At 36.1% G+C, this 16,061-nt stretch overlaps 1 protein-coding gene across 1 annotated transcript in view; it reads left to right on the top strand.

The window, feature by feature from the left end:
• TENM3 (teneurin transmembrane protein 3) overlaps positions 1–16,061 on the top strand; it is a 3,497,142-nt gene that overhangs the window by 2,215,316 nt on the left and 1,265,765 nt on the right. The window lies entirely within an intron of this gene.

Genomic DNA, 16,061 nt, shown 5'->3' with positions numbered 1-16,061 from the left:
GATTTCTCTATTGACCATGGGGATGTCCATGCCAAGGAATGTTCAAATTACTGAATAATTCTGCTCATTTCACATGCCAGCAAGATTCTGCAAGCTAGATTTTAGCAGTATGTGAACTGAAAATTAGCAGAAGAGAGACTGCTTTTGAAGAGGGAGATGAACTAAAGACCAAATTTCCAACATTTGCTGGATTATAGAGAAAGCAAGGGAATCCCATAAAAACATCTTCTGCTTCATTGACTGCATTAACATATTTGATTGGGTGGATCACAACAAAATGTGACAAGTCCTCAAAGAGAGGGGAGTGCTAGATCATCTTGTCTCCTGAGGAACTTGCATGAAGGTCAATAAACAACAGTTATAACTGAACATGGAACAACTAATTGTTGTAAGATTGGAAAAACAATATGACAAGGCCGTATATTGTCACTTTCCTTATTTAACTTACATGCAGATTACATCATGTGAAATGCCAGGATGAATTAATCAAAATGCAGAATTAAGGTTGCTGGGAGAAATATCAACAATCTCAGATATGCAGATGATACTACTCTGATGGCAGAAAGGGAAGAATTAAGGAATCACTTGATGAGGGTGAAAGAAAGCTTAACATCAACAAAACAAAATAAAACAAAACTAAGATCTTGGAAACTGGTTCCAACACTTCCAGGCAAATAGAGGGAGAAGAAATGGAAGCAAGAGTCAGATTTTATATTCTTGGGCTCAATGATCACTGCAGATGGGACTGTATCCATGAAATTAAAAGACACTTGTTCTTTGGATGGAAAGTTATGGAAAATCTAAACAGCATATTAAAAAGCCCAAATCACCTTGCTGATTAGTAGTAATGTATGGCTGTGAGAGTTGGATTATAAAGAAAGTTGAGCACCACAGAATCAATATTTTCAAATTGTGCTAGAGAAAACTTTGAGGGTCCTTTGGACAGCAAAGAGATCAAATTAGTCAATAATTAAAGAAATTAATTCAGGCTATTCACTGGAAGGTCAAATGCTGAAGTGAAGCAGATAGTGCCATGGAAATGATGAACATGAATCTGGACAGTCTTTGGAAGATAGTGGAGTCTAGAAGAGCCTGGCCTGCTATGGTCCATAGGGTTACAAAGAGCCAAACATGAGTAACCAACAATAACAAAGAGAGTTCCTACATACAATTAAGAAAATATAATACTAGAAAGACCAGCACAAATAGTTATTAAACTACCTTAGATCCAGCAATCCCACTACTTGGTCTATTTGTGAAGATAATTAGGGGAAAAGGAAAAGAACCTATATCTTCTAAAATTTTTATATGAGTTTTCTTTGTGGTGACAAAGAACTGGAAATTGCTGGGATGCCCATCAATTGGAAAATGGCTGAACAAACTGTGATGTATGATTGTGATGGAATACTACTGTGCTGAAAAAATTATGAACTTGGTGAACTTAGAAAAACATGGAAAGACTTATGTGAAATAATTGAGTGAAATGAGCAGAACCAAGATAACATTATATACAGTAATAGCAATATTGTTTTAAGAACAATTTTAATTTAATAAGTTATTTTGACTACTATGAATACCAAAATTAAATATAAAGGACACATGAAGAAAGATTCTATTTGTATCAAGAGAAAGAACTGATAAGTAGGTGCATAGAATAATTTTACATTTACATATATATGTATATATACTTTGTGTCTAATGGTAGCCATTGTGAGGGAGGGAAGAAAAAAATACATTTATATAATAATTTTATTGTATATTTGAAAGGAACAGAAAATTATGCATAATAGATTTGTAATTTCATATGTATTTATTTTTATTGTTCCATGTTTTGGAAATGCTTGTTCTCCATATATTAAAAATAAAATTAAAAATCTATATAGTAATAAAAATTTTTATTATAGCAGTTATTTGGGGGGAGAGAGGATTAACACTTCAATCCCTTTATCCTATACATCTCAAAATAAGATCCTAAAATAGAGACACACTCTACAAATCCTAGAAGAGAAAAGGTTGTTATAATCCCACAACCATATAGAAACAATTCTTTCCATATGACCGTAGAAGGCACATTTTTCATATGAAAAGTACAGAGGCTGAACAAATATGAAAAGATATGAAATTAGATGAAAATGCTTGAATATAAAAAGGATGTATAAATTAGTGGCCTAGGCAATAAGTATAGATAGTCCTAGGAAAAATGATGGCATTAATGGAATTTGTCTTTGAAAGCTTCAGATCCTCTTCCTGTGCACTTTTCCTTCCTTTCCCATAGGGACCATGATGTTTCCTGCAATGAGAAAATGAATCTATAAAGTCCCTATTACCTTAGAATCAATCAGATTGGCTACTATTTTAGAGTAGCTGACACTGATGTCAAAGAAAGCATACAGAGAATTTTTTTTTAAAATAAATTCAGGATCCATATGGGTAGTGACCTTTGCTATTCTCCAGCAATTGATCTAGCCAGGGTGACTTAATTATGTCATATTTTGAGCCCTTAGTGTCATACTAACTCTTATCAGAAACACAATATTCTTGAATCTAGGCCTAGATGCTTACACTGAACTCCTTTTCAATGTCTACAATCCTCTAGTCTCCAGTACCCCCACTAAAGTGTGAGAAAAGAATCCTTGGTTCCCTTAATTGAATGTGGAAGTTTTCTATAAACATGGTGTAATGGGAATGTAAATTTTTAAGATCTTCCCTGCCCCTAGGCTAAAGTACACCTGGAGCCTGGGGTGGGAGGCTTGTTTTTCAGTAGATACTTTTTAATTGGTCAGTGGGTCCAGAAGGTTGTTACATTCTCTGAGCTAGGAGAAGGCTATATAATCCCTGATGTGAGGCTTTGTTTTAGGGCTCACTTTGAGAAGTGTTCTGTGATTTGATCAGATGAGACTCTGGGAAGCCATTGTTGAGAGCCCCCCAGCTTTGAAAAACCCTGATGTTGATTTGGCATGGATGTAATGGTTTGGAAACTCTACTTGATCTGTTTCTCTGTCTTGATAATTCTGTCTGTGTACTCTGAAGTTCAGGGTGCTGACCTTTTTCCCCCGAACTAGGTAAATGATACATATTTGACTGATTAAAGTAAGCTTGTTAACCCATTTTGAGTTGCTTTCCTTTAACAAAGCAGATCTAAGAACCTGTGTTGGCAGCCACCCTAGGGATGCTTGGGGTGCTTGCTGCTACACATGGTCTAAAATTAGGGAAAAAATTGTGTAACAAACAATAATAATAATAAGCCAGGTTATTGTCATGGATACGGTGCTAGATTTCATGTGAGAAAGAAGTGGGTTCTAATCTTCCCTCAGACACTTATTAGCTAGGTGACCCTGGGCAAGTCACCTAACCTCTCAAGGAGTCACCTCATTAGTAAAGTGAGGAGGTTGGACTCTGTCATGTAAACTTTCTTCCAACTATAGATATATATGAGCCTATGATCGATTCTAATCTCCACTGCCTTTTTTTGAGGCATGACAGCAAAGGATATAGTACCTTATCCTTAGATACTTAGAGTCAGGCGCACTAGCTTGCAATGCCACTTTAGATATTATTTAGAATTCTCTACACTTGAAATATTGTGAACAATTTCTGCCTATTGGAATGGCATTGTCATCAAATATCTGCTTAGGAAAGAATACAGAATGGGTTTTCATTTTTTAATTTGATGTGTTTCCAACATGACTGAAGATAAAGTTACTGAACTCCTGGATCTCCTTCTTGGCCTAATTTAAAATATTGTAGTTTTTAATTCATCTGTTTCTATGAAATGACAGCAACACCTCTGAACAGATTTTGTAATCTAACTCCCCCTGTACCCTGTTGTCTTCAAGAAAATTTAGCCCAGTTATCCAGGTGAGGCACTTTGGCTCTGATAGCACATACACTACATGCTGACTTGCCACCAGGATGGCCAATTCTTGCTTGGTGGTTAAATTATAGCACAAATACTTCTCATTGATCGCAATTTAACAGCCAATCAAGGCTTAGCTTTGTCCCCATGATTTCACTCTGCCTATACAATTGAGAAGAATAGCTGCTCTAATGGGCACTATTATGGCTATTGTGTTCCTGGGAGATGAACTCTGAAACTGTGCAGAAGCTGGACAAGTTATATAAATGTCTGTGGCTCCTGGACATTACTAAAAGTATCATGTAACCTCCCAGGACATAAAGATTTTGCTGCAGCTGTGCACTCCCCAGCTTCCCCTATAGCCCATAAAAACCTGTTGTGTCTGTCTGTAGAAGGAATTTTTTTATAACAGAACACATCTTATCATATTTGGAGCATTCCTATCCCAGTAACAGGCTATGTAAAGAAAGGTTTTGAGATCAGAGTTCCTAATGGTTCATCATTAAATAATCATCAGCTTTGTTGTTAGATAATCAACCTCAAATTGTCTACGATCAAAAGCTCAGAATTGTTTCCACTGTTGACATTGTTGGAGGCTATGACTGAGTACGATTTTATTTTATTTTTTTTTATTCCAGGTCACTAATTGGAAAGTCATATGATGCTAGCTAGTACTTTGTATTGTCAGTGTGGGGCTCACACTTTGTTTAGTTTAACACATTTCAAATTAAATTATCCTTTTTATGCCTGCTGCTTTTGTGAGTAGCAAAGAATGCTATGTATCTATTTTATCATTGGGCCACGTATTCCCACTGCAGGGGAAGCTGCTACCATTAGTCACAAAGGTGATTTATAAACCTTAATTTCAATTGGGGAGGAGTGGGAAAGAAGAGAGGGAGATAAGAGAGAAAAGAGACATACTCACTGTGACCTCAGAAAAATTACTCTGATCAGTGCACATCAGCCTGTTCTTTCTATAATTTTCACCTTTTCTCTGTTGTTTTCTGATAGATACATAGATAGACAGATAGACTTTATTTTATAAATCCAGCCAATGATGGGCACTGATGTATTTTCAATGGCATATACAAATTCATCAATAGAGTATGTTTTATGTCTCTTGGAACACATGTAATTATAAGTAATAGTGTCCTGTAAATTATAATATTACTAACATAACTTTTAGTATGAATGCCAAATTAGGGAATATTCATATCACTAAAAATACTTTTGAATGGGTAATTTATTGATTGTTATGATCATCTAATAAGTAATACTGTCTATCCCAGGATCTTTAATAAGTTGTGAGGTCATGTTCTTGTCCAGTAGTTACTTCTCCTTTGAAATGAGACAGTAACTACAAACACATGCCATCAAAGCTCGATTCATTGAAATCTAATTTCCCAACACATTGTCGTAGTCTAAAATCCTTAGCCCATTTAGTCAGAAGTGCTCTGTTAGAGTATTTCTGGCAGCCAATAAGTGTTCATACAAGTTCGATTCAGAACAACATTTGTTAGATACCTAACATATAAAAGGAAGTGAGTGTGCTGTGGGGAGAGTGTCTTTCTTGGTCTCCTGAGTGTTTAGTACAGTGCCTGGCATATAAATGTGCTTAATTAGTTAATTAATTAGTGCTTAATAAATGCACTAATCAATGACTGGCATGTGGAGATACAAAGACAAAAAACAAATAGTGCTTAACCTCAAAAAGCTTATATTCTACTGGATGGGATCCAATCTGTACATAAATTAGGGGGGCATAAAGAAAATTCACATAGGAATAATAACTAACATATAGGTAAGTTTAGGGGAGCAATGATTGGTGGTCAGGATGGATCAGGATTGTGAAGAGATAGAAAGCAAGGAGACCAATTAAGAGGTGATAGCAGTAGTATTGGCAAGACAGAAGGAAGACCTTAATAAGGGTGGTTATCTTTTGGGTAAAAAACATATTTTTTAATGGATGGAGGAGACAGATGGTATTCAAATGTACAATTGGGAAGAACTGCATATAGGAAGGGTATGAAAAGAGGAAAGGAGAGGAATTAAGAATGAATTCGAAGATTTTATAAACCTGAGTGATTTCCCAGGTTCCACTCAAAATTAGGTAGATAGTGCCTGAGACAGTCATGCTAACCTCAATAAAAATGTGAAAATTTGGAGGAAAGAAATATTTAGAAAGGAAGATAATGAGCTCCATTTTGGATTTGTTGCATTTGAAATGCCTATGAGATTTCCAAGAAATATCCAGTGGCCAGACGTGTCAAGTATGAGACTCCCACTCTGAATTAAAACCAGACAGGATTAAAGTCTACTTAGTTTATCAAAATAAAATTAAAATACAACAAATATAGACACCATTACATTTTTAAAATTAAGTCAATATGCAGGCCATGGGGATCTTTATGAATAGACCTGTTGTGTTTTATTTGAGTATGATACACAGGACTGATGTTAAGGAATGAGTGTAAGAGTTGAATATATGGTGCTTACACCTATAATTTTGAGTATAATACCTTCAGCCTTTCCTCTCCCCATTTCATTCATTAAGGTAATAAAGCTTGATGTTCACAATGTGGTATTATGAATTTGTAGCATCCTGATTTGTCCTTCAATTTAACTGCCACTTATTAAGCACTGCCTTGTGCTAAACCCTAGGCAGGTAAGTTTCACAAGTGCATAAAGGGCTAAAAACCTAGTTCAAGAGTCTTCATTTTTGCCGTTAGGCAGTAGAGAATCACAGCAGAGTGATGGGTCATATCTATGCATTCAGAAGACTAGTCTAGCATTTGGGGGAGAACTGGATTGAAGAGGAGGAAAGATTGTAGACAAGGGCCAAGACTTAGGAGGTAATTATAATAATCTAGATGAGAGGTGATGAGGAACTGAACTAAAGTGCTAGCAGTAGAGGAGAGAAACAAATGGATGTAAAATATGTTGTGGAGGAAGAATTAACAAAATTTCAAAAGTGATCAATTGTGGAAGTGAAGGAGGAATGAAGGAGAAGCTTTGCCAGCTAGAAGGATAGATAGTCCCTCCAAGAAAAATTGGGAAGGTGGGTGGAGGGGAGAATATTATTAGGTCATTCCTCTGAGTTCCTTGCCCTTGAGAAATGCCATTAGCATCGAACCCTCAATTCCCATCAAATCCACTGCAAGAAGGATTAGGAAATCCCCAACACAGAGGAACAACAGGGGAAGGGTGGGAAAGTGGCAATATAGCAGTTTGTGGCCTTGTGTGAGTACATTTGCTTTACTTGCACTTCTAATTTACACGAATTGAACTTCAGTAGCATATGTACTGCCTAGCTGAATTCTTTGGGATTGAAGAGGGTAAAAATATTAAAAGATAGAAATTATTCCAAGGGAAATTTGAACTGAGCCAAAAATAATTGAAATACCTTAAAAATATATTTTAGTCTATTATTATATAATATCATACTTATACATAGCATATTAACATAATATATTGTTATATTATATTAATTAACTATAAATAATATTATATAACATATAATTTATAATTATAAACATGTTAATTAATAAGATATGCTGATTTGATATATATTAATAAGGGATGATCCCTTATATTTTTAATCCAGGAAGTAGTAGTGTGAGGAGAGGTGAAAGCAACTTTTCATAACTATAATCTAAAGGAAAAATGGGTAGCTGACATTTTAGGGGAGCTTTGTATATGCTCTAGTGTCCAGAGGGGATATTGCAACCTACTGAAAAGTGGAAAGTCTTGCACATGGGCAAACTAGTGAGGAAAAAAGTTAAGAAGATCGCCCCCTGGTGGTTAATATAGGTATTGCACACTGAGTTGCTCCTAACCCACTCACCTTGATTAATAAATTATATAAGCAAAAGTTTGTCCAAATGTTTTCCAAGTATGAGCTCACTTGGTCTATTAATAGCCCTGTGAAGTAGTTGATATCACTGTCCTCAGTTTATATATGAGAAAACTGAGGCAAAAACACTCAGTCAGAGTCACAAATCTAATATATGTCTGAGGCAAGATTCAAACTGAAATCTTCCTGACTCTTCACCATGAATTCTATCCACTATACCACCTAGCTGCCTCTTGGTTGCAGTTTAATTCATGTGATGGCTGTCACATGTTTAAAGATGTAATATCAAGCCCAATGTCACAGAAAAAAGGGAAATCATAGAATCCTTGGACAGACCAAAGAAATAATATGTTATTTTAGGCATATTATATTTACTAATTCAGGAATATGGACTGATATATTCATATTTACAGTTAATACATATTTTACTAAATACACCCAATGTTCTTGTATAGTGTATCACAACTTAAAAAATAGTTATCAAATGTATGTAGTTAACTATGAAATTCAATTCTGTAAGTATATAAAGCAGTGTTTATATTGTATAACAATATGATCTTGTAGTTTAGATTTTTTGTTGTTGTTGAGGCAATTGAGGTTAAGTGATTTGCCCAAGGTCATACAGCTAATACGTGTCTAAGGCTGGATTTGAACTCAGGTCTTCCTGACTCCAGGGCTAATTCTCTATCCATGCACCACCTAGTTGCCCCTTGGCTTATTTTTTAAGTGATTCATGTTTAAAGGGAGAAATTCACTTAGAGTTAGAAAAAAATTTCCTAGAAGTATTTTCAAAAGGCAAAAGAAGAAATGGGTATGTAAAAAGGGAAGACTGAAGGCAAAATGACACCCAGGAACCAAAAGGCATCATTAGGAATGGGATCACTCCTAATAATGATGATGAAAAACTTTTGATAGAGATAAAGATACCAATGGAAAACAGTGGACAATAGGATTCACATTCATTTTATATCCTTTTATTTCAATATTTTAAAAGTTCCATGTTTTTCATCAGTCTGTCAACATTACCTTTCTCTGAGGCATGATAACTCCCCTTATAAATGAACCCTTTTCCCAAGAGAAACTCATGAACTGTGTCCCCCCACCAAAAAGAAAAAAAAATTACCCTGACTAACCCTTTGGCCCATCTGAATTTAACTGCATTGATCTATTGAACAAACAGTGAGTTATTGAGGCCACGTTGTAAACTTCTTCTTCATCGTAGAAAGTACCAGGGTTCTTCTTTTGCTGGCATAGCTTTGTGAAACCAGGATTATATCTGACCTATGATGAGGTTTTGGAGTGGGAATATAGTAAAGGGGGAATTTTCATTGGAAATAGATGAATAAGTTGTTGTTTTTAATGAGATGGCCAAAGTTCTCTTAATTCTACCTCCAACCTCTGTGTCCCATCCATTCTCTTATTTTACTTCCATTTTAACCTTACCACTTTCAAATATATAAGTGCCTCTTGCCTGGATCATTGTAATAGCATTTCAACTTGACTTCCCTAACTCTAGGTTCTCCCCTCCATTATGTCTTTCTTTGTCTAACAACAATAACTGACCTTATGTTACTGTTTCAAGCTTCAAGAAGCTTTTTACATTCATTATCTTTTTTGACCTCCACATCAGCCCTGTAAGGTACTCTGTGTCCTCTGTCATTACTGTGGCTTTTTACAGATAAAGACCATGAAACTCAGAAAGATGACAGGAGTTGTGGACATCTAGCTAGTACAACCATGCAGAGCTATTAAGTGTCACTACTGATGTTTCTCCTGACTCTCGATCTTGGGCCGTTTGTACTAACACCCTCACAGAATGATCTTTGTAATGTGTAGGTACAGCCAAGTTTGTCCTCTTCTCAAAAGTTTTAGTGGCCCTCCATTCTCTTTAGGTTACATCTTCAGAATCTGGTCCCAATGACCTTTTTAATTTTATTTTATGAAAAGTCCCTTTCCTTTTCCTATACTTCATTCAAAGTAGATTATTCACAGCTCCTGCATCTCATCATGCCCTTTCCTATCAAACCACAGATGATGATTTCAACCAGGATTGATGGTCTTAGAGGCCTTCTGAAATTTGTTTAGCCTGGAGACAAAGGCGGAGGATATACTTTGGGGATGCTTGGAATTGCTTCAATTGTTTGAATTCCAAATGATTTCCTTTACATCAATTTTAGATTTACCAGGAAACCATCACGTATTCTCTGTGGGCATTTCTTATTTCTGGATATTCTCTCTACCAATGTATATCACAAACCTTTTATGCTTTAGTAGACAATTTAATGGGTTACATTGGTTGTCCCTTTGCTGATTAGCATCCCTGAACTTGGCCTTGTACGTGCTGGGGTTTTTTTGTTTTTTAAGGTGTAGTGGTGACTCTACTTGTCTTCTTCTTTATACTTAAATATTCTCATTATAACATCATAGGGTCATATATTTTAGAATAGAAAGAGTCTTATAGGTCATTGTAATGGGAATGTAAATTTTTAAGATCTTCCCTGGCCCTAGGCTAAAGTACACCTGGAGCCTGGGGTGGGAGGCTTGTTTTTCAGTAGACACTTCTTGATTGGCCAGTGAGTCAATAAAATAAAATACATTCTCTGAGCCAGGAGAAGGCTATATAAGCCCTGATATGTAGCTTTGTTTTGGGGCTCACTTTGAGAAGTGTTCTGTGATTTGATCAGATGAAGCTCTGGGAAGCCGTTGTTCAGAGCCCCCCGGCTTTGAAAAACCCAGATGTTGAAACCCAGATGTTGATTTGGTATGGATGTAATGCTTGGACAGTTTGGAAACTGTCTACTTGATCTGTTTCTCTGTCTTGGTAATTCTGTCTGTATATTCTGAAGTTCGGGGTGCTGACCTTTTTCCCCTAAACTAGGTGAACGATACATGTTTGACTGATTAAATTAAGCTTGTTAACCCCTTTTGAGTTGCTTTCCTTTATCAAAGCAGATCTAAGAACCTGTGTTGGCAGCCACCCTGGGGACGCTGGGGTGCTTGCTACTACAGTCATCTAGTCTAAACCTCTCATTCATGGATGAGAAAACTGAGGTCCAGAGAGTTTAAGTGTTTATCCAAGGCCACAAAGGTTCATGAGTTCAGGATTTGAACCAAGGTCCTCTGACTCAAAATCCAGTGCGCATTCCATTGAACAGTGCTTCCTTTCTGTTACTTCAATTATAGATTTGGAGCTGGAAATGAACTCGGGGTCATACAGATTCCATGAACTCCTTTAGCACCCTCCTTAGAATGTTTGTCATTTATATTCATAATTGAAGAAATAATCAATTTTAGAGGTTAATGAAAATAATGAATTTGTCATAGGTCACATAGTTGATGTGTCAGAACCAGAATTGAAACTCATGTCATCTAATTCTGAAGCTATTTCTCTTTCCACTCCACTGCACCATCATGAATCACACCCCGAAATAATTTATAATAAACCAAATGCCTTCTTTTTGCTGCCTTGGATTATTTTGCTCTCAGCATCATAGTTTGGTTTTTACTTATTTCCTTAGGCACCTCCAGCTTTCACTATCTCCATGAATGTTGTCCTCTTGGCAGATTACTTTATGAATCCACTTTTTTTCTTTGCCTAATTAGTCTACAAAAGCAAACTACATATACTACTATGTAAGCCTGTCCTACCACTGCATCTTTTAAAAGTCTGTCCCAGCATTCTTTTTAAGGGATTATTCTTTTCCTTAACCATTTTTTTAAACTTCAATAATGAGTTGATCCTTCCCAAGAAGAAAAAAAAGATAAAATTTCTATTTGACAAGAAACCTGATGTATTTCATTGTTTTCTCCTACTTTTATATGGACTACCCATACTAGAAACACTGGGGTCTCATCTGGTTTCCTTCTGTTCTCTCTAATATCTATGACTTGGTTCTCTCCACACTCTATAACTAGGATGGATTATCCAGCCTCAGCCTCTTCAGCTATTGAACTCCTTCCTTGCCTCAAAGCCTAATTTTACGTCTACAGCCTGCATGAAACCTTCCCTAGCATCCCAAGCCCACCCACTGACAGAAAGTGACTCCTTCCATCTAAAGTATTTCTTGTCGTATTGGCAGGTCTCCTATAAACTTCTGACAATATGTCTCATATATGAGATAATTCCATTTATGATATTTCCCCATGCCCATTATACTGAAAGGACTACACATTGAGGACATTATTTTGTCTGTTTCTCACCAGAAGCTTGAGCATTTTTTAAGGGAGCATTGAAGTGAACTTCAGATAACCCAGTGTAGAGACTTCCTACATGAGGAAATTCCCTCTACTAATGCAGTCTGGAAACTTCTCTGCAACCTAAAGTCTTAATTGCCTAGAGGAGTAGAAAGGTTACAATTTGCCAGCATCATAGTCAGTAGGTAAAGATGGGACTTCAATGCAGAACTTTCTGACTCAGAGGCCAGCCCTGTATTGGCTCTACCATGCCCCATCTCACCTTGCACAGATTAAGTGTTTAATAAAAGATTGCTGAATCTATGAATCTATCAGGATTTTTTTTTCCTGAAACAAAGAGTCCATTACTAACAGAAAATAAAAGTATTCTGTATTTCATAACCAAAAATATACCTAGGTTGTGGCTGTAAATGCAGAGAGAGAGAGACAGAGACAGAGAGACAGAGAGAGACAGAGAGAGAGAGCTGATTTATTTATTATGTTTCATTCACAAAATATTCTAGGCAAGTCAGTTCTCTGGTTTTTCCAAATCTTACATTCACATCAGGGCAAATGAAAGTCATGTAACTCTGCAGCCAACACTGGGATATTAATTTTAAATCATGTTCTACATGTTACATTACTTTTTTTTCCCATTTTGACCAAATTAATCACTTTACTTCAGATTTTCAAGAAAATCATAACTGAATGACATAGATAAGACATTAATACTTCAAAAATATTCTAAAATAAGATATTTTAAAGCAGCATAACTCACAATGTATTAGACTATGTTCTAAGAAGAAGTATCTTAAATACTGGATAATATTAAAGTGTTAACACCTGTACACTAGCTTTTCATTTCTAAGGGAGGTCTAAGTGTGAAGATCAAGACTAACCTAATAGGAATGTACAGATGTTAAAATCACTTCTCCAGGTGTGATGGCTGCTGAGCTGAGGACTGCTTCTCGCCCAGACACTCTGTTATCCTAACTTAAAGCACACATTTTCTTTTTTCTATCAGAATCATCAAAAGAACCTTATTGGGAATAGCACTTGCCTGTCAAATTAGTACGTTCCCCATTGAATATGTTAAAGTTACATGATGTAAATTTGTACTCTGAATTCAAATTTTAATCAAGTATGAAACAAGAAGTCCCTATAGTTTTAGCCATTCTGCAGAACTATGTTCAAGAACCACAGGAGAGCCACATCTACTCATCCCTCCTGGGGATGACAGTACGAAACTCTGGTATGTTTGTGGCTAACAGGATACAAAGAACAGATTTTTCACTTCCGAATGTAAACAGGTTCAACCAAGGTATACTATACCCCATGGGAGCACCTAAATATTTTAACAAGAGAAGTAGAGAATTGAGGACAGAAAATCTACCACTGGCTTACAGTGCCTAACCGCAGATAAAAAATTGATTGCATTTCTGTTGGTTTGAGAGGTTTCCAGATAATGATTTTTTATTTCTAAATTGCAGCATGACATTGAAATTGTAAGCTGATGTAATGCCACCTATGTCTAGAGATGGACCATAGCAAAATCAATATGTGATATCTCTTCATTCACAGATGTTCATGAACCTGGGGATATAGATAATGAAGTTTATTTATTCAATTATACACTGCTGTCACCAAATAATAGAACTAAAATGGGCTTTTACTGCCAAATAGGTTGATGACATATGGCATTTCTAGATAGTTAATTGTTTTTCTGATCAGGGTGCCCAGTATTGTTTAAAAAGCTCAAAATAATTTTCTATAGGAACATTCAGTCTGAAAAACAGACTGGAGAGTATGAGTTTATTGAATTTCAAATTGTATCAAATGCATTAGTGGTCAGAGGTGTTTCCATAAACATTGTAAAGCATGTTACAAACAGCCATGTTACTCATAACTCAAAGACTATAAACCTTTTTTTTCCCTAAGCAGAGAGGCTAGATGCCTGTCTGGAGTGTCTCTTCAATTTGCTAAGAAATTGTATGTGAAAATGGGATGTGTGCCAAAAAGCAAATGAGCATCTCTGGAGCTCAAATGTACTTCATATGAAATTTGAAAACACACATGGGTTGGCCAGAAGACACTTTTTCTATAAACCACAAAATGGAATTCTCTCACTTCCTCACACCATACACACACAAGGGGCTGAATTTCCTTCTCCAGGCTAATGGAGCACATCAGTGAGAATATCCAAAGCCTCATCATGTTTTACACTACCAGGTGAAGGTTATTCTAAATGAAATGAGTGAACAGCTATGCCTTATTATGGGAAGCAATTCCTTCTTTTGCAAGGGAAAACAAATGTACAGCAAAGACTTGACACAAACCAAGGCACGATGATTCAGTTTGAAGCTTAAGTGTTGATATGGCTTAGAAAAACAACTTGACATTTGAGCCTTTTAACAGCTACTTTATCACATGAATGTCTCCAACGATTACTTTCCCCATAGAAGCTAACAAAGAAAGACACCAATGGAAACCATGGTTCTCCTCTAGAAAAGTGCAAGAGTGTGCTGAATATGTATTGCATGCACTTGTTGGAAAGGAGTACATTTGTATGAAAAATGCAGACTTTATGAGAGCCATTCAAATGCATTCAGCAGCTTTCTGTACCAAACAAAAGTTAATCATGTAAATTATTTTGCACCAAATCTTAACCTCTCTGAGGGGTTTTCTGGGGACCAAATTAAGTTGAATTTTGAATGTTACAGTCCAGTATTAAATTACCAGCTTCTTTGCACCATTATCTAGGATTGAAATATGTGTGTAGGAAAATTTGTTTCCACATGGCTGGCTATGTTGGTAACGTAGTTCCCTCTGCTGTTGAGGGCAAAGGCATGACTTCATTCCATTTCTGAACCAATTATTTGGCTGTGCATGGTTGTGGTTGTTGGGTTTTTTTTTAGGGGGGGGGGGTGTTTCTTTTTTTGTCCTCCACAGGTTGATAGATCTAAATCTGAATGGAACCTCAGAGTCCACACTAGTCTTAACTACTCATTTTACAAATGTCCAGGAAGATTAAAATTTTTTCCCCAGGGTAATAAAGTGAGCTTCAGAGAAAGGAATAGAATTCAAGTCTACTAATAACAGAGCTCTTTCCTGAATGTCTACTTTATTTGACAAGTGCACATCTCAGCCAAGAGACAGCATTGATACAATGATAAGACAAGTATGTCATATTGAATAGAAAACTGACCTTGCAGTCCAAAATACTTGAAATCTAGTTCCTCTTTGGTCATAAATACTGGATATATATCCCTGGAAAATTCACTTGACCACTCAGGCTCCTCACACAACTCTCAAATATCAATTACAGATTAGTTGCTGATCTACTTTGGTGAAGGGAATTTCTATCCTAGAAGTTCCCCTACAGCAATGAAATCAATTTCAGATATTCTGTCCCACCCTCTCCCTCACACCCCCCCCACATATACATACACACTGCCACTCCTTCCCAAAAGAGATTAAAATAATATTTTTTTAAAAAAGGTCTTAGTAAGAGAGGGCACTAAGATAAAACAGGGTGCTTTCATTATTCCTATTAGAAAAAAAATAGGTCTGCAACATCATCTTTCAAAAAAAAAGAAAGGAAAATTTCATTTCTCATTTTTAAAGAAAAGCACTATAGACTTATTCTGTTCACTAAGCATTTATTATCTAGATTGCTAGAATTCAGAAGGGTTTTGATGATAATGGATTATTATGACTCACACTACCTATTCTGCCTAGCCTAATGCCCTTTCTGTGACATTCATACATACTAAGGGTACATTTGAGAGGTTAAAAACTATACCAAAAATGGTGGATTCTCTTGACAATCTTCATTTCTAATCTAAGATGTGACAACCTTTCTAATTTTCAAGTTATTCTTAGAGACTTATTTTCTAGTTATATAATTTATGAAGATCACAGATTGTATGACTCCAGTCAGAGTTGTAATATTATCAGTTTCTTACAAAATGGAAAATGAAGCATGTGATTTTTCTCAGTGACCTTCCCCAGAAGCCATCTCCAAGGAAAGTTGTATCTCTGGAACCACAAGCGGAAAATACTTTACTCAAAGATGTTTTTTGGTATTTACCAGTATGAGAGTAACAGAAGTTTAAAGGGCAAGTAAATGTTTTCAGGATTGATCCTACCTGCTGAAAAAAAAAAAAGGCAATTTAGTAG

This window comes from Petaurus breviceps, unplaced genomic scaffold (genome assembly GCF_028583685.1).
Source record: "Petaurus breviceps papuanus isolate PSGF00001 unplaced genomic scaffold, PetGlider_PUasm1.0 126, whole genome shotgun sequence".
Taxonomy (NCBI): Eukaryota; Metazoa; Chordata; class Mammalia; order Diprotodontia; family Petauridae; genus Petaurus; species Petaurus breviceps.
The sequence above is the reverse complement of the archived record's forward strand: the minus strand, read 5'-3'. Positions and strand labels throughout refer to the sequence as shown.